General features: G+C 46.7%; 1 pseudogene; it reads right to left on the reverse strand.

Moving 5' to 3' along the window:
* Positions 1 to 904: 904 nt before the first annotated feature.
* LOC123115004 (wall-associated receptor kinase 3-like) lies at positions 905 to 8,007 on the reverse strand (annotated as a pseudogene).
* Positions 8,008 to 19,878: the final 11,871 nt, after the last annotated feature.

A 19,878-nucleotide genomic window follows, 5' to 3' on the forward strand; every position in this document is an offset into this window, starting at 1 on the left:
GTCAATGTCCGTGGAATCGGCCAGGCGCGTCCGTGGACATATAGGATGCCGGATTTGGCAAGTCCGGTTGTAGATACTCTAGGGGCGGTGAAATGTCAGGTGTGTCTGTCGTGTGTCGTTTCCTCATAGAAAACGTGGATACTTTTTTCCCATACCATCCTCGAAAGGATAAGAAAACGTGGTTACTTCCTGGTGAGAAACATCGATGAGGTTCACCCGCAAAAAAATAAAATAAAAAAATCGATGAGGTTGGTGAGCCGTCCGATGTAGCAGTACTCAACAAACCTGATGTTTTATCACTCTGAGTATTCTTTAGATCTCCTTTCTAAAAAGAAATTATACCGATTTTTCTAAAGGAAGCATATGCACATGGCTGATGAGTTAATAACTGAAAGCACGTGGGTTCATACTGTTGTCTAACATCAACCCGAGTTTGAAACCTTTGGTGAATCGCTACTTGTAGTTTTTTTTGAACGTTGGCAGAAGGACTACCAAATTCATTGATCAGAAGAGGAGTAACAAGAACACCTCCAAAGGAGGAAAGCACCGCAACAGGGCTAGTGTGGAAAGAAAAGAAAGAAAACAGAAACCAACCGGCACCAACACAAACCCAAGATCCGCCAGCAACCGTGCACACCATCGAAATCCATCGTCGAGGCCTCCAAGATGACGCCTCCAAGAAGGAAGTGGTATCGAGAACACCGCCGTCATCCGATCTAGCTCCGCCAGATCTTAGGTTTTCACCCGGAGACCTCAGCCAGAAGACATTTGCACAATGGTTGCCTGTCTAGCACTGGCACACGTATCCACTGCGGTAGTTTCCAAAGACACAGCGGTAGTTGCCAAAGATACGGCGATACGATCTCAGGTTGCTACGGCAGTGCTCCTCGCCGCGTTCTTGGAGTCAGCCCGGCGTCGCCACCCCCGGCAGTACCATTGTCCACTGCAAACTCAAGAGCCACATAAGTCACCTAAATGCAAGGAAATCACTGATCTTCACTCATCTTGGCGTGTGCGTATGTGCTGTTGCGTGTTTGCTACTGCCGATGTGTGTGTGCGCTATTGCCCCACTAATGTTGTGCGTATGCTACTGCCTCACACACATATATCATATGAGGGGCAAAAGAGTCTTTTCAAGTACCATTTAGGCTTAAAATGGACGAAAGTGTTATAAAGGGCATAAAATTTTAGACTCGTTGTCAGATAGGGAAAAAAGAGTTTTTCAGTGTTAATAAGGAAACAAAATTTAAGATAGTGTTAAATAAGGAATTGTTTCTTATATGTACCTTGACTAAAATTTCGTGTAGATCATCTTGGTGCATTTTAACTTGCTGTTTAATAACTTGAACATAAGGTTTATTCAGATCTGAACCAATTTCGAAATTTGCATATGAGGACTTACCGGGTTTGTTATATGTTGTTTCCGGCCTCATTTAAACTTGCTTTGATGTGTTGCTCTTGTATGCATCATCTCTTACCATGAGTAGCATCATATAGCCTTTGTCATGCATCATGCTCGGTTGAGCATCTTGTCATGTTTATGTGTTGTGTGTTTACCGTGTGGTTTGCTCCTTTCCGGTTGTGCTTCTTCTCGATAGTTCTTGTTTTGTTGCAATCGTGAGGATTCGTTCGTCTAAGCTTGGTTCATCTTCGCCCGTTCGTCTTCTTCATGGACTCGTTCTTCTTCCTTGCGGGATTTCAGGCCTCAGTACTATCATTGCTATGCTAGTTGCTTCGTTCTATCGCTATGCTGCGTTACCTATCACTTGTTTATCAAGCCTCCCAAATTGCCATGTCGTCCTCTAACATTTTCCACCCTTCCTAGCAAACTGTTGCTTGGCTATGTTACCGCTTTGCTCAGCCCCTCTTATAGCGTTGTTAGTTGTAGGTGAAGTCCAAGATTGCTCCATGATGGACAGGATTATGTTGGGATATCACAATATCTCTTTTTATTTAATGCATCTATATACTTGGTAAAGGGTGGAAGGCTCGGACTTATGCCTGGTGTTTTGTTCCACTCTCGCCGCCTTAGTTTCCATCATACCGGTGTTATGTTCCTTGATTTTGCGTTCCTTACGCGGCCGGGTGTATGGGGACCCTTGACAGTTCGCTTTGAATAAAACTCCTCCAGCAAGGCCCAACTTTGGTTTTACATTTGCCTAACAACCTATAACTTTCCCTTGGGGTTGCAAACTCGAGGGTCATCTTTATTTTAAACCCCCGGGTCAGTGCTCCTCTGAGTGTTGGTCCAAACTAGAGCCCTTTGCGGTGCCCCCTCAGGGAAACTTGAGGTCTGGTTTTAGTTGTACGGATTGCTCATCCGTTGTGCCCTGAGAACGAGATATGTGCAGCTCCTATCGGGATTTGTCGGCACAGTCGGGTGGTCTTGCTGGTCTTGTTTTACCATTGTCGAAATGTCTTGTAACCAGGATTTCGAGACTGATCGGGTCTTCCCGGGAGAAGGAATATCCTTCGTTGGTTGTGAGAGCTTATAATGGGCTAAGTTGGGACACCCCTGCAGGGTATAAACTTTCGAAAGCCATGCCCGCAGTTATGTGGCAGATGGGAATTTGTTATTGTTCGGTTGTAGAGAACTTGACACCAGATTCAAATTAAAATGCATCAACCGCGTGTGTAGCCGTGATGGTCTCTTCTCGGCGGAGTCCGAGAGGTGAACACGATTTGGGTTATGTATGAACATAAGTACTTTCAGGATCACTTCTTGATCACTTCTAGCTTCTCGACCGTTGCATTGCTTCTCTTCTCGCTCTTATTTGCGTATGTTAGCCACCATATATGCTTAGTCGCTGCTGCAACCTCACCACTTATCCTTTCCTTACCCATTAAGCTTTCCTAGTCTTGATACCCATGGTAATGGGATTACTGAGTCCTCCTGGATCACAGATTACTACAACAACAGTTGTAGGTAAAGGTTATGCGATGATCATGACGCGAGAGCGATGTTACTTGTTTCGGAGTTCTTCTTCTTCTTCTTCTTCTTCGATCAGGGGATAGGTTCCAGGTCGGCAGCCTGGGTTAGCAGTTCCACAAGGACGACTCCAAAGTTGCAAACATCACTTTTCTCAGTTAATCGGCCTATGTAAAAGTACATAGGATCCCAATATCCTCTCGTACCTTGTGCCCTTGTGGTAACCCCAGATATATCCATCGGAATGTACTTTGAAGCTCCAAAATCTGCTACCTTTGCCGTCAGAGTATCATCCAACAATATGTTAGCACTCTTGACATCCCTATCGATTATAGGGATTGAAGCAGCCGAGTGAAGATATGCTAGGGATTTTGCTGCCTCAATGGCTATCCGCAACCTGTTATCCCAAGACAATGATTTTGGTCCTTCTACATGAATATGCTCGTAAAGGGTTCCATTAGATATGAACTCATAGACCAACATTGGGACTTCAGTTTCAAGGCAACAACCATATAGTTTAACAACATTTCTATGGTTGATTTGTGATAGGATAGCTACCTCATTGATAAACTCATTGATCTCCATCCGCACCATGTTTTTGGGTTTCTTGATGGCTACAATATGTTGGTTCGATAAAATCCCTTTGTAAACAATACCATGTCCCCCACCTCCAATGACGAGATCATTATCAAAACAATGTGTTGCCTTCTCTAGCTCTTCCAAGGTTATGATCATCCTTTCTGCAATACCAGCACTTTGGGATACAAACTATTGCAATAATTGTCCGTGATTTTGTTTGAAGAACTTGCGCTTTAACATTTTAGCCCTCTCGTATTTTATTTTCTTCATAATCAACAACCCAAGCAGAAACAGAAGTACGACTCCAGCTGCAGCAACAACAACTCCTACAACGGCGCTCGTACCTGAAAGTATACACAATATAGTTACATGTTATTGTTCTACATGGACCATAGTACATATAGCAAAAACGTTGCAGTGTTTCTCACCTTTAAACTGTTTGCGGCGACTGCCTAGAGGAGACAAGAAAAAAGGGAGGGAGTATAAAATTAGAATATATAATAGTATAGATAAGCAATAATGCAAATTAAGCTCGCGTATGTGTGCGAGATGCTTCCATGCTAACCTTTACATCCATCCGCGGTGTAAGGGTTGCCGTCGTAACCGTCACTACAATGGCATGAATAACCTCTGATCCTTGGTTTGCAGAGGCTATTCTTGCTCCTACAGATGCCGGGACACATGGCATACTGGTGATGCCAACTCACATTGGCTGGTGCATGTGAGTTAATAGGTTGCAACTGCAATATTTCCAAGTCTAGAACAATTTGAACCTCCAACCTAGGAGCAAGATATTTTGTTGACAGTGACCGTGACAGCTGGGAGTAGACCCAATGCTTGTTGAACCACCCTTGCTCTGCAATGAGTGCGTATGAATGCGGCAATGCCTCATCCCATACGCTATTGGGGTCCATTCAATCAATCCAGAATTCACTAGGCATGCCGTCCCTAGACATGGTGATCTGGGCCTGGCAGCATCCATTGCCGAAGCAGTACTCACCGTTGTCATCGATATTGGGAGATGACCTTGCATCATAGGCTCTACTCTTGTTTGAGGAGCAGAAGAAGGAGCAACTACTAAGGATGACCCGGTTATTGCCAGCACTGGACAACCCTGCCTGCACCCTGCAGCCAATGACGATAAGCTCATTGCGAGTTGATAACGTGTAGGGCACATTGTCTCCATGGCTAATCCCAAAATTGATAACATTAACACTGGCTACCCCGCCATAGATGCCATGCACTCGGTTGCTGTTGATGACTCGCACGGTGCTATTGTGGAGGGAGATGTCAACAACTTGAAGAGTGCTGAGCATCAGTCGTGCGGGGTTGTAGCTTGTGTCACAGGTGAGGTTGAACCCTGGCAGATAGCACTTGTGCGAGCCAATGCCGAATGGGTATGGCACACTCATGTTGCCACATAACCTGCTACAGCTATCTGCAGGTGCATATGCTTTGCCTGCATTAGTTTTTGAGGAATGACAATATGTTTCCCTACTCTATGTATTTTAAAATTTCAAAAGTATTCTACCTGTACAGAGTGGAAAAACAAGAAGGACAAGGCTAATACAAAAGCATTAATCCCATGTGGAAAGAAAAATAAATAAATAAAGGCTTCAGCCCGTGATTGAACTCCGAGGTGGGATTTTCTCTTCACTCTACATCACAATTTCATCCCTAAGTTTCTATGCAAACATTAATTAACCATAGTTTTTAATTTGATCTAACATATATAAGTAGCATGCAAGCATCTCAATCAGAGTATATGCATGTACTCTAGCTACAAAAAACAAGAAGAAAACAAAGGTATAGATATTAAATAAAAATACATCCTATACTTAAATCATATCAATATTTTCCTTTTATGTAGTGGGCACGTATATCTATACAAATCATTTTATAGGAAGAATAATGCATGAACACATGTAAATCAATACCATAACGAAAAGAAAGAAAACTGGAGATATATACTACATGATGGGCCAGCAGTGATTACTGTTTGCAGACCGAACTTCTATTTTATTTATATAGTCCCTCTTTATTGTTGGATGCAAGTTGTCTCATCCTGAAGCTTGATAATTTTACTAACATTCACACAACATAGAAAATTATTTCATGAACCAGGTGATTGCCCGGGACCAACATGGTGATAGCGAGAGCTTAAAAAGCTATATCGTGAAATTCTTTAAACTTTATAGGGACAAGGACTACAAACATATGCCCTACATTCCCATGTAATTCCTTCTCTACTTAGTAGCATACCAGTTTTCCATTTCTTAATGGAACTAGTTTTGTGTGTTCACTTTTTTGATCTGATTTGCACATCAACCATGGATACTCATTAGGATCATTTTGAGTGATACGTCTACATATTTTTTTGATTCCCAAATAACATCCAAAATATCAGATACTATGCAGCACTACAACAATAAAAAAACATGTTTCAGTTGATGTATACTTCAACTTCTGTACAAGGGATCAAATGTAAGGACAAGCGGAATGAGAAATTGGAACACAAGTTTGACAACTGGGTCAGACATCAAATGGAACATAGTAACACATTGGGGTAATTTGTCCATATCAATGCAGAGACAGAGCACGGGGGGGGGGGGGGGTAAATTATGGATTATGGAACTAGGACACGAGTCACCACCGATGGGTACAGATCACGACAACCTGTCAATAGTGGTAATTACATCAACTGCCTTACAAGTGTCATTACTGATGCATGATCTGCTAGCGCTAATACCATGGTACAGACAGGAATCCTGACCCATTAGTCACCATTGACAAAAACTTATTGACGGGTCTCCACCGACAATGTTATGGGCTTTTGACATAAACCTGATCAAGGGTAGCCTGGCATCCGAGACAGGCTCGGGCTCGACTTTTCTGCCCAAACCCAGCCCGGAAGCCCAGAAAAAATTCTTTAAATGGCCAAATTTTATTTTTTCAAAAATTAATTTTGTATAGTGGTGAAGTTGGCTTTTCATGAGTGGTGACGTGTTCTTTTTTTTCTGTACTGGTGGTGTGTTCTTTACCAGTGCATATATACTTTTGTATTGCATTATTGATTTGTTGTCGACATATATTCCAATAGAACTTGGCTGTAAAATTCTAACCATGGATAGTGGAGACTACATGTCTCGGTATCCTAATTGACTCACATTTGTGATGCGGGTGTATCATAGTGTAAATATATTCAATATAAATTATGCCATGATCAATTGATAAATATATTTGGAATTGCTTGTCCAGCTAAAAATTTGATATATTCTAGTCCAGTAGCTTAGATGGTCCAATCCAAAATCCGTGTTTTTTTTAGGAATTATTCTTGTCAATGGTTTTTAGTTTATCCTGAATGGTCTCATTGATCCTTTTTAATTCTATATGCACACTAAGCTTAGCAAACAATCGTAGATGCTTTGATTTTCTTTTATTTTGTTTTTGAGTGGTTTCCCATGCTATGCTAAAAATGAGGTTATAAGTTTACAATTCTAGATCCTTCCAACTACATATCATATATATAACTTTGTGTATCTAAATCTTTTGCAACTATTGTGATACATACTATTTTTTCAATAATTATTTATTTTTGTGCCCATCCAGCATGATCAATGTTTTATTTATATAGCCTGTAATTTTAAGTTTGCACATTTCCTAAAACTTATCATTAAGAATCAACATATCTTTAGAATATGTATTATTTATTGACCTTATAATTATTTTTCTCTACAAAACAAGAATAAGATTATAAATGTACACTTACGAGCTGTATAATTTTTGTATCATTGTTTCATATACTAAAATTATACCACTTTATTACCATCATATATTTGCACTCATATTAAGATTGTTTTATCTTGGTTAAGAAGAGCAAGATTTTTTATTTATCTTGATTAGTTTTTTCTTCTGTTTAGGTATATTTAGTATTATATTTTCATACTTACCAACTACATATGAATTTGATTGATGGGAGATTACAAAGTCATTGCCAAGCACATCATAGTTATTGATATGGGTTTATTAGTCCAAAAGGTCAACCTTGGCGAAGTTGGTTGACATTTTATTAAATCTAGTTTAGCTTTGTATGTTGATTAACAACTATTTGGCAGTGGCACATTTGTTTCTAAATTTGAGTATTATTTTTATGTCTCTAATGTGCAACTTATGCAGTTTTACAATTGATCATGTGCAACATATATTATAACTAATTTCATTTATAGTTGACCAAGGATCTGAGATCTTTAATATACTACTTGAGTTGTCTTCTCAAAAGGTAAATGTGGAAGAAAGAAAAGGTGCTTACCTGTGAGGAGACTAAAGCAACCACCGGGCATGTAGGGGTCGCCATGGGTTCCTTGTGGACACCGACACTGAAATGCACCATCCGTGTTGGTACATTGACCATAGCACCTATTGATTTGGAATTCTGCATGCTTGCACTCATCGATGTCTATACAGTGTACATATATTAAGCTAGTTAGTGTGAAGCCCATGTCCAAAATCTAAAGTCACGTACATAAATACCTCACATTTATTTGAGTATTTTTTTAATAATAATAATAAGTACACAAATGTCCCTGCAAATCTTATTTACTTTAGAATTATATTGATAGTACTTAACGTAAGAGACGTTTTGGAGGCCGAGCTACCTGCAGGACGAAATCTGTGCCGTGAAGTATAGGCATTGCGATGTGTGCTCGTTCGTTATCAGGTCGTATACGGTCGGTATTAGTTGCAATACAGCGGTGCCGTGGGCTGCGGTGCTGTCATTGTACATGGGCCTCTGGTATGCATCGTTGCATGCCCATTATGCACCTATTGGGCTGTTTTGAAACTCGCACATGTAGTAGCTGGCGGTAGGGTGGGTTTGGTGGGCCCATGTGGTGCTGCAGATAGCTTTATATTTTACTTCCACGCGGTGCTCGGATTTTTTCCGGCTGGTTAGACCACTCATACCCTTCTCGCGGTGGCTGGACGGGGCGAAGATTGGCCATGGATGGCCTGGAATTCTTCGAGGAAGCCAAATCAGGGTAAAATAATGCTAGATCTTGCACTTTATGTTGTTGTTCTAATGCTTGGAACCAGTTTGGTGTTTAGCAGATAATTCCTGCCGGATTTCTTCCTAATTTTTTGTCTACCTCGACTTCCCCTGGTTGTTGAATCTCACTACATGATCTTTCTGTTATCTACTTCAGCTTAGTGGAAGAGGACATTGGATCGTATAACTGTGCTAGTGATGTGGTTGCCAACTCAACCGACATGACTCCTGAAGATACCAGCGATGCAGCTGCCAGAGAAGATGGAGATGCAGAACGTGTGCTCGTCTCCAACTCAAAGGGCTCGTGCTGGACTAACCAAATTCTTAGTACATCAACACAAGAAGTGGCGAATTGGGGATGGTAGACGGTAATAAATTCACAACTAATCAGAAAACGCACTGTCTGAACGTGTAATGCTAGCTTGGGCTTGTTCATCCTTTTTACTGAGTTATCCAAGATTGGGTTAGTTTGTGTGTGCTTGTGGCATGTGTTTTTAGATTGCCCGTCGACAAAACGTGTAAGAATGTGGATTTCTCTTATCGACAAAGCTGACAAGTGGGCAAAACTGGTAAGAATGCCTATCTTTTATGCTAAATGTGTGGATTTCTCTTATCGTAATCCAGTTCTCTCCAATATCAAAACAATTAAGACATCTACTGATGATATGCTCCAAATTCCAGTGCAACGCAGTGTTGTTCAGTTCTAATGGAGGTTTTGAGTTAGAAAAACACTAAATCAATCATTGAGGTTCTGTGAAGTTGGATCGTATGTTTTGATTTACACAAGGACTATGTTTGAAAATTTTGGAGAGATGTTGTATGAAGTTGGATCGTATGTTCTGATTGAAGTTGTACCTCTTCGCAAGTAAAGAAGGATTTGTAAGAGAAGTGGTGTAAAAATGAGTTCCTTCTTCAGGTGAAGGATCTTGCTGATGAGTTCAAGTGTGGGTGCGAGATGTTCAATCGTTTTGGGATGTTGTGCATCCATCCACTAAAGGTATCCTTTTTTCTGCTTTCTATGTTTGTCGATCAAATTCTTATAGGTACTGTTCGCCGGCGCAAAAAATTGTTCATCTGAGATGCATTTTTTGTTCTCTGTAGGTAATGATCCAGCTTGGGCTGCAAGATGTTTCGGCAAAACATGTGCTGAAATGTTGGACCAGTGATGCGAGGGATAATACTCCCACCAGAGTTTCTGCGCTACTAGAGGAACCAAGGTCCTCTTAAGAACTCGCGGCGACATAACAATCTGCATCTGTTGTGTCTCGAAATTATCTGACTAGGTGACATCAATGAGAACGCATATACTCTTGCTATGGAGCAACTGAGAAATGTGAAAAATAGTACTGAACCTGTGGCGGCTATACGCGATGGTATGGGGCTATCCGACAGAGAAGTGGCAACTGATTCTGCAGGATCTGGCATTGGGCATAAACAACATTTTAGTCCAGCAATTCGGGCACAGAGTGCCTCACAATGTTCAGATAGTTTCGCGCCACTGTCAAAGAAGAGGCCAGCAGAGCGGCCTACCCAAGCTGCAACAAAGCACCGTATGAATAGCCAGCTAAAAGGACTAGGTTTTGTTCTATATGCAGCGTTCACAAGAGCACTGCATGTCCTCAGCGGGGTGATCTTCCAAAGGCGCTTGCTGCTCCAGATGCAGCTTGAGAGGGCACAGGAAGAACATATGCACCAACCCCACAAAAGTGGACTTCAATGATTGATTTAGTGTGTTTTAAGTTGATATTCGGACTGCAGACTCAAAAAGTCAGAAGTTTGTCTTTTGAAAAGAACATGGCATATATCTGTGGTGGTTTTTGTGTCATATACTCATATCGCTGGTATCCATTTTCGCACATACATTCCTGTGCTACGCTGAACGTGTAATGACGATGTTGTCAAAAATCGTATGGAGTAGCTGTGTCTGGTGGAAAAATGCTGGAGCTCCAGTTTTTGATTCAGTTGATCGATGGTGTATTTCTGTTGTTTGACGCGTTCAGTTGCACGGGCGCAAAAAATTCAGATATGCCGCCAGCGTCTTTTGTGCTTGACCTCTCACATTCATATACAAAGCAAGTTTTTGCTTCTTGCGAATGTAGATGAATCGTTGCCGAATAAAAAGAAAACAAGTCCTGCACATGGGTTGACGGGGATCTACATGAGCTGTCACTGTGTACAAATACGGGCAACTGTAAAACGGCCGCAGCTTAAATACGGTGGAGGCCTACCAGCGTGGCACTGGTCACGACAAGGACAGGCGTGTGTGATACCGGCCACCAGGCAGCTCGGCCACCAAAGTGCATTTTCGGTACTTAACTTACCAGAAAGTAAGTATGAATAGTATATGATATATGAAAATAGTTGGATAGTACATCTAATAATTTTTAGATAGTATGTACCATATTTTTGGGTATTCGTTCACATGGACAATATTTTAACCAGGACTATTAAGGTGGGAAGAAGCATGCAAGCACCAAACTTTATTATAACTGGAGGGAAAATGTACACACCAGAAAATCAGAAAACAAATTATTTTTTATGGCGGTTTTCCATTATTATTATTTTGCGGGGACATAAATTGACAATGTAACGACATAAACTCTCATTGTCCAGATGTCATTAAGCCAAACAACTGACAAAATAATAATTGGTCTTATGAGCTGCACCATGTGCTACTGAATTGTGATATGTAAATTCTAGTCGAGTCAGATTAATCATGTTAGATTGAATCCCTAAAGGAGTACTCCTTTTGTCAGGGTTTACTGGCCCCCTCGTATTTTGAATCAAACCCTAACCATTAATAGTTACATATAAAATATATTCTACAAAAATATATTGTTGTATTTGCATTCAAAGGAAGTTTCGTACGGTATAATTTTTATGACATATAATTTATATTTTATTAGTTTAATCAATGGTCAAACTTCGCCCCAAAATAAGAGAGTCTAGTAAACTAGTATACTAGCTGTTTGTATCAAGTCCGGGTAGCATCGTGTTGGACACGAGTTCATGTTGAGTTGGACGAGATGTAATGTTATGTAAACGCAATTGCAACCAATAGAAAAGTTGCAGGTTCTAGCTACAAAAATCAGATACGGATGTATCTAGACGTATTTCAATCCTTGATACATCCATTTGAGTGACAAGTAATATGGATCGGAGGGAGTATATTCCTCACTTTTGCTATTATTCAGGCGATGCATTTTGTCTTTTAAATCAACCTTTTTTTAATTCTTTTGTGTGTTGTCTGCTATTTGTTTGGACGCCAATAAGTGCCACACGTGTGGGCGTTAGGGAGTCTGGCCAAACATTTTTTGTGATGTATAAGAGGAACAGCCCACACACCTACGTGTGGGCAAAACAAGTAATGCCCACGCACCTTTTTTTCCTCCCGACCCCTCTCACACGCGTGCGTGTGGGCGAAGTTGATAACGCCCACACGCACGTATGTCAGGCCTCGTACCTCCTGGTCCCGCACGCCACGCGTGAAAGTCACCGCGCGCCCGCAGTTGCCATGATCCAGACCCTCGTCCATGTTCGTTTAACTGCCATGTCGCTGAACTACGGTTGCCATGTCGCTGAACTACGGTTGACATGGTTGCTCAACTACAGTTGCCATGTATGGTCACAAGCATACATGGGCAGTTGAGAGAGTTGCCAAGTGCTCACAAGCATGCTAGGGCAGTTGCCATGTAAAAGGAAGAGTTGCCATGTGCTTACGTGCGCGTTAGGGCAATTGCCATGTACGTGCACGTTATGGCAGTTGCCATGTATCATGCAAAAACACATGGCAACTCGGTAAAAGAGAGTTGCCATCTGCTTACGTGCACACTAGGCAGTTGCCATGTACCCTGCAAAAAACACATGGCAACTCGGATAAAAAAGAGAGTTGCCACCTTCTTATAAAGCACACTAGGGGCAGTTGCCAGATGCACTGCAAAACACATGGCAACTAGCAGCTTGGGTGTGAGAGAGGAGACGGGCGTGTGGGCGAGATGGCAAATACCCACACACACTAGCCCTTGTGCGTGCGTGCAAAGTGGCGTCACACCAGCCCCTCCCGTGTGGTGAAACGGTCGTGTGGGCGACCGGGTGAACGCCCACACACCAGGACAGTCCTACGTGGCACTAGAAACATGCCAAGATGGCGCTTACGAACGGACGCGGATCCACGCGTGTGGGCGACATGCAAACGCCCACACGTGTGGGCATTAACATTTCGATTTGTTTTTGTTTTTTTATTTCCTAGTTGGTTTTTTCTTTGTTTCTGAGATAACCCACCATTCATGCCGAACAATATATTTTCTCTTTGTTGGTATGTATTCGTATACATGTTTCTATTGTGCATGCGGGTTTTTGTGTGTGCGCTTTTTGTTATGCACACGTGTGTACTCCCTTCGTTCCTAAATACTTGTCTTTCTAGAGATTTCAACAAGTGACTACATACGGCGTAAAATGAGGGAATCTACACTTTAAAATATATCTACATACATTCATATGTTGAGTCCATTTAAAATACCTAAAAAGACAAGTATTTGAGAACGGAGGGAGTATGTGTGTGTGCATGCATCAGTGTGTGTTTCCCGCTGGACACCCGTGTGGTTGGAATGTAGCACATGACATGGACACATTTTCTAAACAAACAATATGTAGTATTGTACCTTCATTCTGAATTAGTTAGATTTGTTTAAATACGGATGTTTATATGGTCATGCTTAGTGTTAGGTACGTCCGTATCAAAAGAAATCTAAAATAATGCTACACGCAGGGACTCGGGGTTATGGATTCAACGAAATGTAATTGGGTGGCAGTTTATTTATTGAAGATTAGGAGTGAGGCGGGGCTCACCCCATGAAAATCAGGGGTGGAGATTGTTAGCCCAAAACTATGGACTAGCTAGTTCCCCGAGGATCAACCAGGCAGAGGATACACGGCCTAGAGCCAGCGCAAGCTAGCTATACTAGCAGAGGAGGACCTGAACTCAAGGCATCACACACACAGACGCACTAGTAAGAGTGGAGCTCACTTCTACTGCCTTGTACTGAAGCTGAAAATGACTTGAGTTGATTCACATATGAGGGACTAGGGGGGCGCAGACGCAGAGTTTCTGCACCCGAGCTCAAATGAGCTCTGGTGAACAGTAAAATCAAAACTAAATAAAAAAATCAAAAAAATCCTTTTTTTTGGGAGAAATATTGACAAAAATTTTAAGTGTTTGCAAAAATTCGTCATGAAATCACATTTCTAGAAGGCGTGGCAAAAAAAAAAAAAAACAAAATCGGCACTCTCAAAATGCTACTTTCAAAAGCATTCTGGATTACTGAATTTTTTTTTTTTGCCATGCCTTACTGGAATGTGATTTCATGATGAATCTTTGCAAGCACTTAAAACTTTTGTCAATGTTTCTCTCAAAAAAATTGGATTTTTTTTGATTTTACTGTTCACCGAGCTCAAATGAGTTCGGGAGCAGAAAGGCACTTTCGGGACTAGGGTCCTTTTATAGGACTTGGAATGGCACTTGCGAGACAAGCACGACGTAAGTGCACAACACCTTCCTATCTACACTAGGAAACTACCACGTAGTTGCATGTACAGCTCTAGTCTACTTCTAGTCAATTTCCTTGCAACTACTAGGAAATTACTTAGTCCTTGCACACCAAGGAAGCTATTGATGTTGCTGCCGCATGCATGCAACTGAAAGACTGAGGTTGACTCAACAATCTCCCCCTCAACTTTGTCGAAGGAGCTTGATGTCCATAATGCCGACTTTGTCGCGCAGTTCTTGGAACCGGACGCGACCAAGTATTTGGTAAGGATGTCCGCCTTCTGCTCACCAGTCCTGATGAACTCCACGATCACTGTGCCTTTCTCGACGCAGTCACGTATGAAGTGATAGCGGAGATCGATGTGCTTACTGCGGTCATGAAGCATTGGATTCTTACAGAGGGAAATCGCCAACTTGTTGTCGACGAAGATGAGCGCAGGGGCGGTGTCCTGATTCAGCCTCTCGCCGAGAAGGCGAGCAAGCCAAATGCCTTGACAGGCCAATGTAGCTGCCGCGATGTACTCCGCCTCGCACGAAGATGCGGCGACAACCTTCTGCCTCACCGATTGCCAGCTGATGGGACTATTCCCGAGGAGGAACAATATGCCCGAGGTGCTCTTCCGGGAGTCCATGTCAGGAGCATGGTCGGAGTCGCTGTATCCGACCAAACTCTCGCCATCGCCACGGCAATATACGCATCCATGCGTGAGCGTACCCGCGATGTACCGGAGCAGGTGCTTGATGGCAGCGAGGTGATCGCTTGCCGGGGCTTCCATGAACCTACTCAGGTACCCGACAACGAACGTGATGTCCGGTCGGGTGTGCACAAGGTACCTAAGGCTCCCGATGATGCTGCGGTAGAGTGTAGCATCCACTGCCTTCTCAGAGCTATCCTTGCTGAGCTTCAGCCGTGCCTCCATTGGAGCGTGCACGGCATGGCAGTCCTTCATGCCTGCTTGCTCGAGCATCTTGGTGGCATAGGCCGTCTACGTGATCATGATGCGACCACCCTCCTGGTTCACCTCCAGCCCAAGGTAGTGCCGGAGCAGCCCAAGGTCGCTCATGCTGAAGAGACGATGCATCTCTCCCTTGAAGAGTTGAACCTCTTCGTGTTCTGCCCCGGCGATGACCAGGTCGTCGACGTAGATGCCGACGATGAGCAGCGTGTTCGCGGTGCCACACGAGTACACGCCGTGCTCAGAAGCACTGCGTGAGAACCCAAGGGATGCGAGGCTTGAATCGAGCTTGGTGTCCCACGCCCTTGGGGCTTGCCGGAGACCGTACAGGGCCTTGTGTAGCCTGTACTTGCCCTGCTCATGGCTCTTGGCAACGAACCCTGGAGGCTGGGAGACGTACACCTCCTTGTTAAGGTCGCCGTTGAGAAATGCCGACTTGACGTCCATGTGGTGTACCTCCCACCGGCGGTGAGCAGCCACGGCAAGGATGAGCCGCACGGACTCCAGCCTTGCCACCGGAGCGAACACTTCCTCGAAGTCCACTCCCTCACGCTGCACGTAGCCCTTTGCGATGAGGAGCGCCTTGTGCTTGACAATGGCGCCATGCTCGTCCTTGTTGACCTTGAACACCCACTTGAGCCCGATGGCTCGGTGCCCAGCAGGCAGCATGGTGAGTGTCCAAGTGGCATTGTCGTTGATCGACACCAGCTCGTTCAGCATCGCGTGGCGCCAGCAATCCTCTTGCTCGGCCTCCACGAATGTGGTTGACTCCTCGCTGGCCATCAGATGCAAGATGTCGTCGTCATCAACGTCCTCTTCCTCGCGCTATTTCGGTGTTGCCGCAGCCTCGCCGAGGAGATCCCCCATGCGCCAAAACCCGTGGAGGGCGCCAACGCTGTCGTCGGCGTCGAACAACTCCGACCTTGCTATTGGCGGGGTTGCGAACTGCCTTCCGGGACACGCCTTGCTTGACGTCGGGGTGTCCGGGGACACCGTACCCGGGGACGATGTTCTCGGGGTTGCGATTCCCTGATCCACACCTCCCGGGCTTCCCGGGGTCTTGCTTCCGGGGGTTGTAGAGTACATCGGGTACTCCACAGTGAAGGAGCTGCTTGCCGGGGCCTCCCCCGACGCCTCCCAAGTCCATCGCGCGTCTTCGTCAAAGATGACATCGCGTGAGACATGCACACGCTTTGAGACGGGGTCATACATCTTGTACGCTTTAGAGCCCGTCTCATAGCCCGTGAACACCATAGGGGTGCTCCTGTCGTCGAGCTACTTCAGTTGTGGGCGCGTCATCTTGACGTGCCCGACGCAGCCAAAGGTGTGGAGGAAGTGTACATCAGGCTTCCTAACATACCACGCCTCGTAAGGCGTCTTGCCGTCGACGCTCTTTGTGAAGGAGTGGTTGAGGATGAAAACGGCCGTGAGTATGGCCTCCCCCCAATACGTGATCGGCCCCTGCTTTGCCTTGAGCATGCATCGTGCCATCCCGAGCACCGTCTAGTTCCTCCGCTCGACGACGTCATTCTGCTATGGTGAGTAAGGGGCTGTGAGGTGACGCTGCACCCCTTTCTCGGCGCAGTGCTTGTAGAACGTGGCCAACATGAACTCACTGCCACGGTCCATGCGCAGCACGCGTAACTTGTGGCCGCACTCGACCTCTGCTGTCGCTTGCTGCTTGACGATGGCTTGCTCCACCTCGTCCTTAGAGGTGAGGAGCAGCACCCACATGAGCCTGCTGTAGTCGTCGACGAGCAGCAGGATGTAGCGACGCCTTCCTGGCGTTGCCGGGGTGATTGCCGCAGATGTCCCCATGAACCAGATCCAAGGGTTTCTGCGCCCGATACCGTGCCTTCTCGGGAAAGGGCAGGCGCTGCTACTTCCCAGCAAGACACGCATCGCACAGCTCGTCGACATGCTCGATGTGAGGTAGCCCACAAACGAGGTTGCCTCGCACCATCTTCCGCAACCCGTCGAAGTGCTGGTGTCCTAGCTGGGCATGCCAACGCCACGCGTCGGAGACATGGCCCATGGCAAGGCACACAGGATGCACGGGTCGAAAGAAGAGCTTGTAGAGGTGGTTTGGCAAGCGGGTTACCTCGATGAGCAGCCTCTTCTACTGGTCGCGCACGGTGAGAACACCACGCTAGATGCTGATGTCGAACCAGCCCTCGTCGAGCTATCCAACACTCACGACGGTGCTCTTGAGCGCCGGGATGAAGTAGACGTCCGTGAACGCCCTATGATCACCTCCTTTGTCGGCGAAGATGACGGTCCCGCGCCCGTGGGATCTCCACCATAGATCCGTCCATGAACCGTACCTTCGCGGTGATTGAGCGGCCCACCTCCACGAACACGTCGACCGAACCAGTCATGTGGTTCATGGCACCGATGTCGAGGAACCAACCCTCACTTTGCTTGCCTCCTGCAAGCGTGGGTGTGGTCACGGCTCTCTCCTCGTTGAGGAAGACGTAGCCGCACACACACTCCGTTGTCACGGAGCCATCTCCCATCAACATGGTGGATCCCGAAAACTTTGTTGTCGGGGTGTGGCTGACCTGAGTATCCGTGCGCTCCTGCACGTAGTCGATGGTCGCCAGCATCATGGTCAGAGCATGGTCCGCCATATGCGTCGTTGTCGCGCCAACTTGCGCGACCTCGTCGGGTCCCGTGGTATTTGGGGACATCGTCACCGGGGTGTGGCTCCCCCACACCCGAGCCTTCATCGTCTCCCAGTCGACAAGCCCCGAGAACGTTGTTGTCGAGGTGTGGCCTATCACTGGAGTGATGGTTCCCGTGGATGAGTTCCGTGCCTCCTGCACGGAATGGGTGGTTGTCGAGGCCGTGGTCATGAGAGACGTTGTGCTCTCCTACACGGGCTCTACTCTTGCCAGCATCATTGCCGGCCCGCCGTCCACGTCATCCTGGACGAGGTTTGTTGTTGCTGCGGCTGCCTCGTCGGCTTTCCTCCTGTGTCAATCCCGGATCTAGTGACCCGACATGTTACAGTAGAGGCACTTGCCACTGTTGCCAGTGCCTTGCCCTGCCTGGCTTGGCTTGCGACCACGGTTGCTGGCACTGCTCTAAGTGCAACCTCTGCCTCTGCCGCGACATCTACTTCCTGTGGGGACGCCTCCCCCATTGCCGGAAGAGCCGTCCTGGCCGCACTGCTGAAGGCGTGCGTCCCACTGCTCCCAGGAGAGCAGTAGTTCGCTGTCGGCGCGGTTGTTGGCTTCGTCTCCATGCTCCTCGACGACCTTGAGTTGCCCTACCAGCTCCTCGATCGTCATGGTGGAGAGATCCACCAAGCTCTCGATGGATCAGGCCAGTTCCTTGTACTGCCTGGGGACGGCGCGGAGAAACTTGAGAATCACCATCTTTTTGTCCATGGGATCTCCGAGCGTTGCGAGCTCAGTGACGAGACCTTGTAGCCGCAAGGCGAAGCCGTCGACTTGTTCACCGGCCTTGAACCGGATCTCCTCGTACTCGAGGTGCAAGGTCTGGGCCTTCGACTCCCGTACGCGCTCCACGCCGATGCGCAGAGTCTTGATGGTGTCGCATGCTTCCTTTGCCATCTTCTTGGCGCCAAGGGTGAGCGCCATCTCTGCTGGGACAGAGTGCAAGATCGCCTCCATCGCCAGCCGGTCCTCCTCGTACTCGACATCGCCAGTTTCCATGGCTTTCCACATATGCCGCGCCTCCATGATGACTTTATGTAACACCCTGAATCCGATGTGCCAGGTGTCTTCCAGTTATTCGCCGTCGTTGCATGTCATTTTCTTGCGTGTTGCATTTTGCCATGTCATCATCTGCATTTCTTCTGCATGTTTCTCAAAACTTGCATCCGTCCGGATCCTCCCAGTTCTCTCCTCTGTCCGTTCTGAGCACAGACACACTCGCACGCGCCCGCGGCACCTCCCAGTTTTTGTTTTGTGAGCTGCCGAAAAACGTTCTCAGAATGGGTCAAGATTTGCCGAGTGGCCTTGGTATATCACTGGTAGACCGCCCGTCAAATTTCGTTCCATTTGGAGGTCGTTTGATGCCCCAACGGTTAACCGAAACCCCTTTTTCTCTTGCAACCCAGCACCAAACCCACCTAGCCCATCTAACTCCCCTCCATGCTCTCTGCAGTTCGATCACGATCGTGTGGGCGAAAACCTCACCTCATTTGGACTCTCCTAGCTCCCTATACCTATATAAACACCTCCCCCTCCATTTTCGGATCAAATTCGACCCTAACCCTAGTCCAAACCTCTCCCCGCCACCGGACAAATTCCCCACCGACGGCCAGACGTGTCCTCCCTCCCCAGCCACCTCACTTCGGCCAATCGTGGCCCGCCACCTCAGCACCGCCGCCTCCCTCAACCTATCCCCGCCTGCCACCTGTCCAACGCCCGTCCTGCGCGCCACCGCGGCCCGCCGGACCCGGATCGGGCCCGCGCGAGCCCATTCGCCTGCACCGCTCGCCCAACTCCTCCCCGTCCCGCGCCATCCGTCGCCGGCTCGCCGGAGGCACTGCCAGTGACCACCTCGCCACGAGCTCGACGTCCGTGCCCCGCCTCCCTCGTCAGACTCGCTGGTGAGCCGCGCGCCGCCCCCGTCCGGCTTCCACCTCTCTCTTCCTGACCCCGTCTCTCTCTCGCACAGGGTCGCCGGCCCCGTCGCCGGAGTTAGCCAGGCCGCCATCGCCGAGCTCGTCGCCGGCCTCCTCGGCCTCTACCTTCACCGGATCCGGGACCCCCACGCCCGGATCTATCCGTTCCCATCGAGCTCCGCCGCGCCCGTCGCCGGAATCCCTCGCGCCGCGCCCACCGGACTTCCT

Source organism: Triticum aestivum, chromosome 5B, assembly GCF_018294505.1.
Source record: "Triticum aestivum cultivar Chinese Spring chromosome 5B, IWGSC CS RefSeq v2.1, whole genome shotgun sequence".
Lineage (NCBI taxonomy): Eukaryota > Viridiplantae > Streptophyta > Magnoliopsida > Poales > Poaceae > Triticum > Triticum aestivum.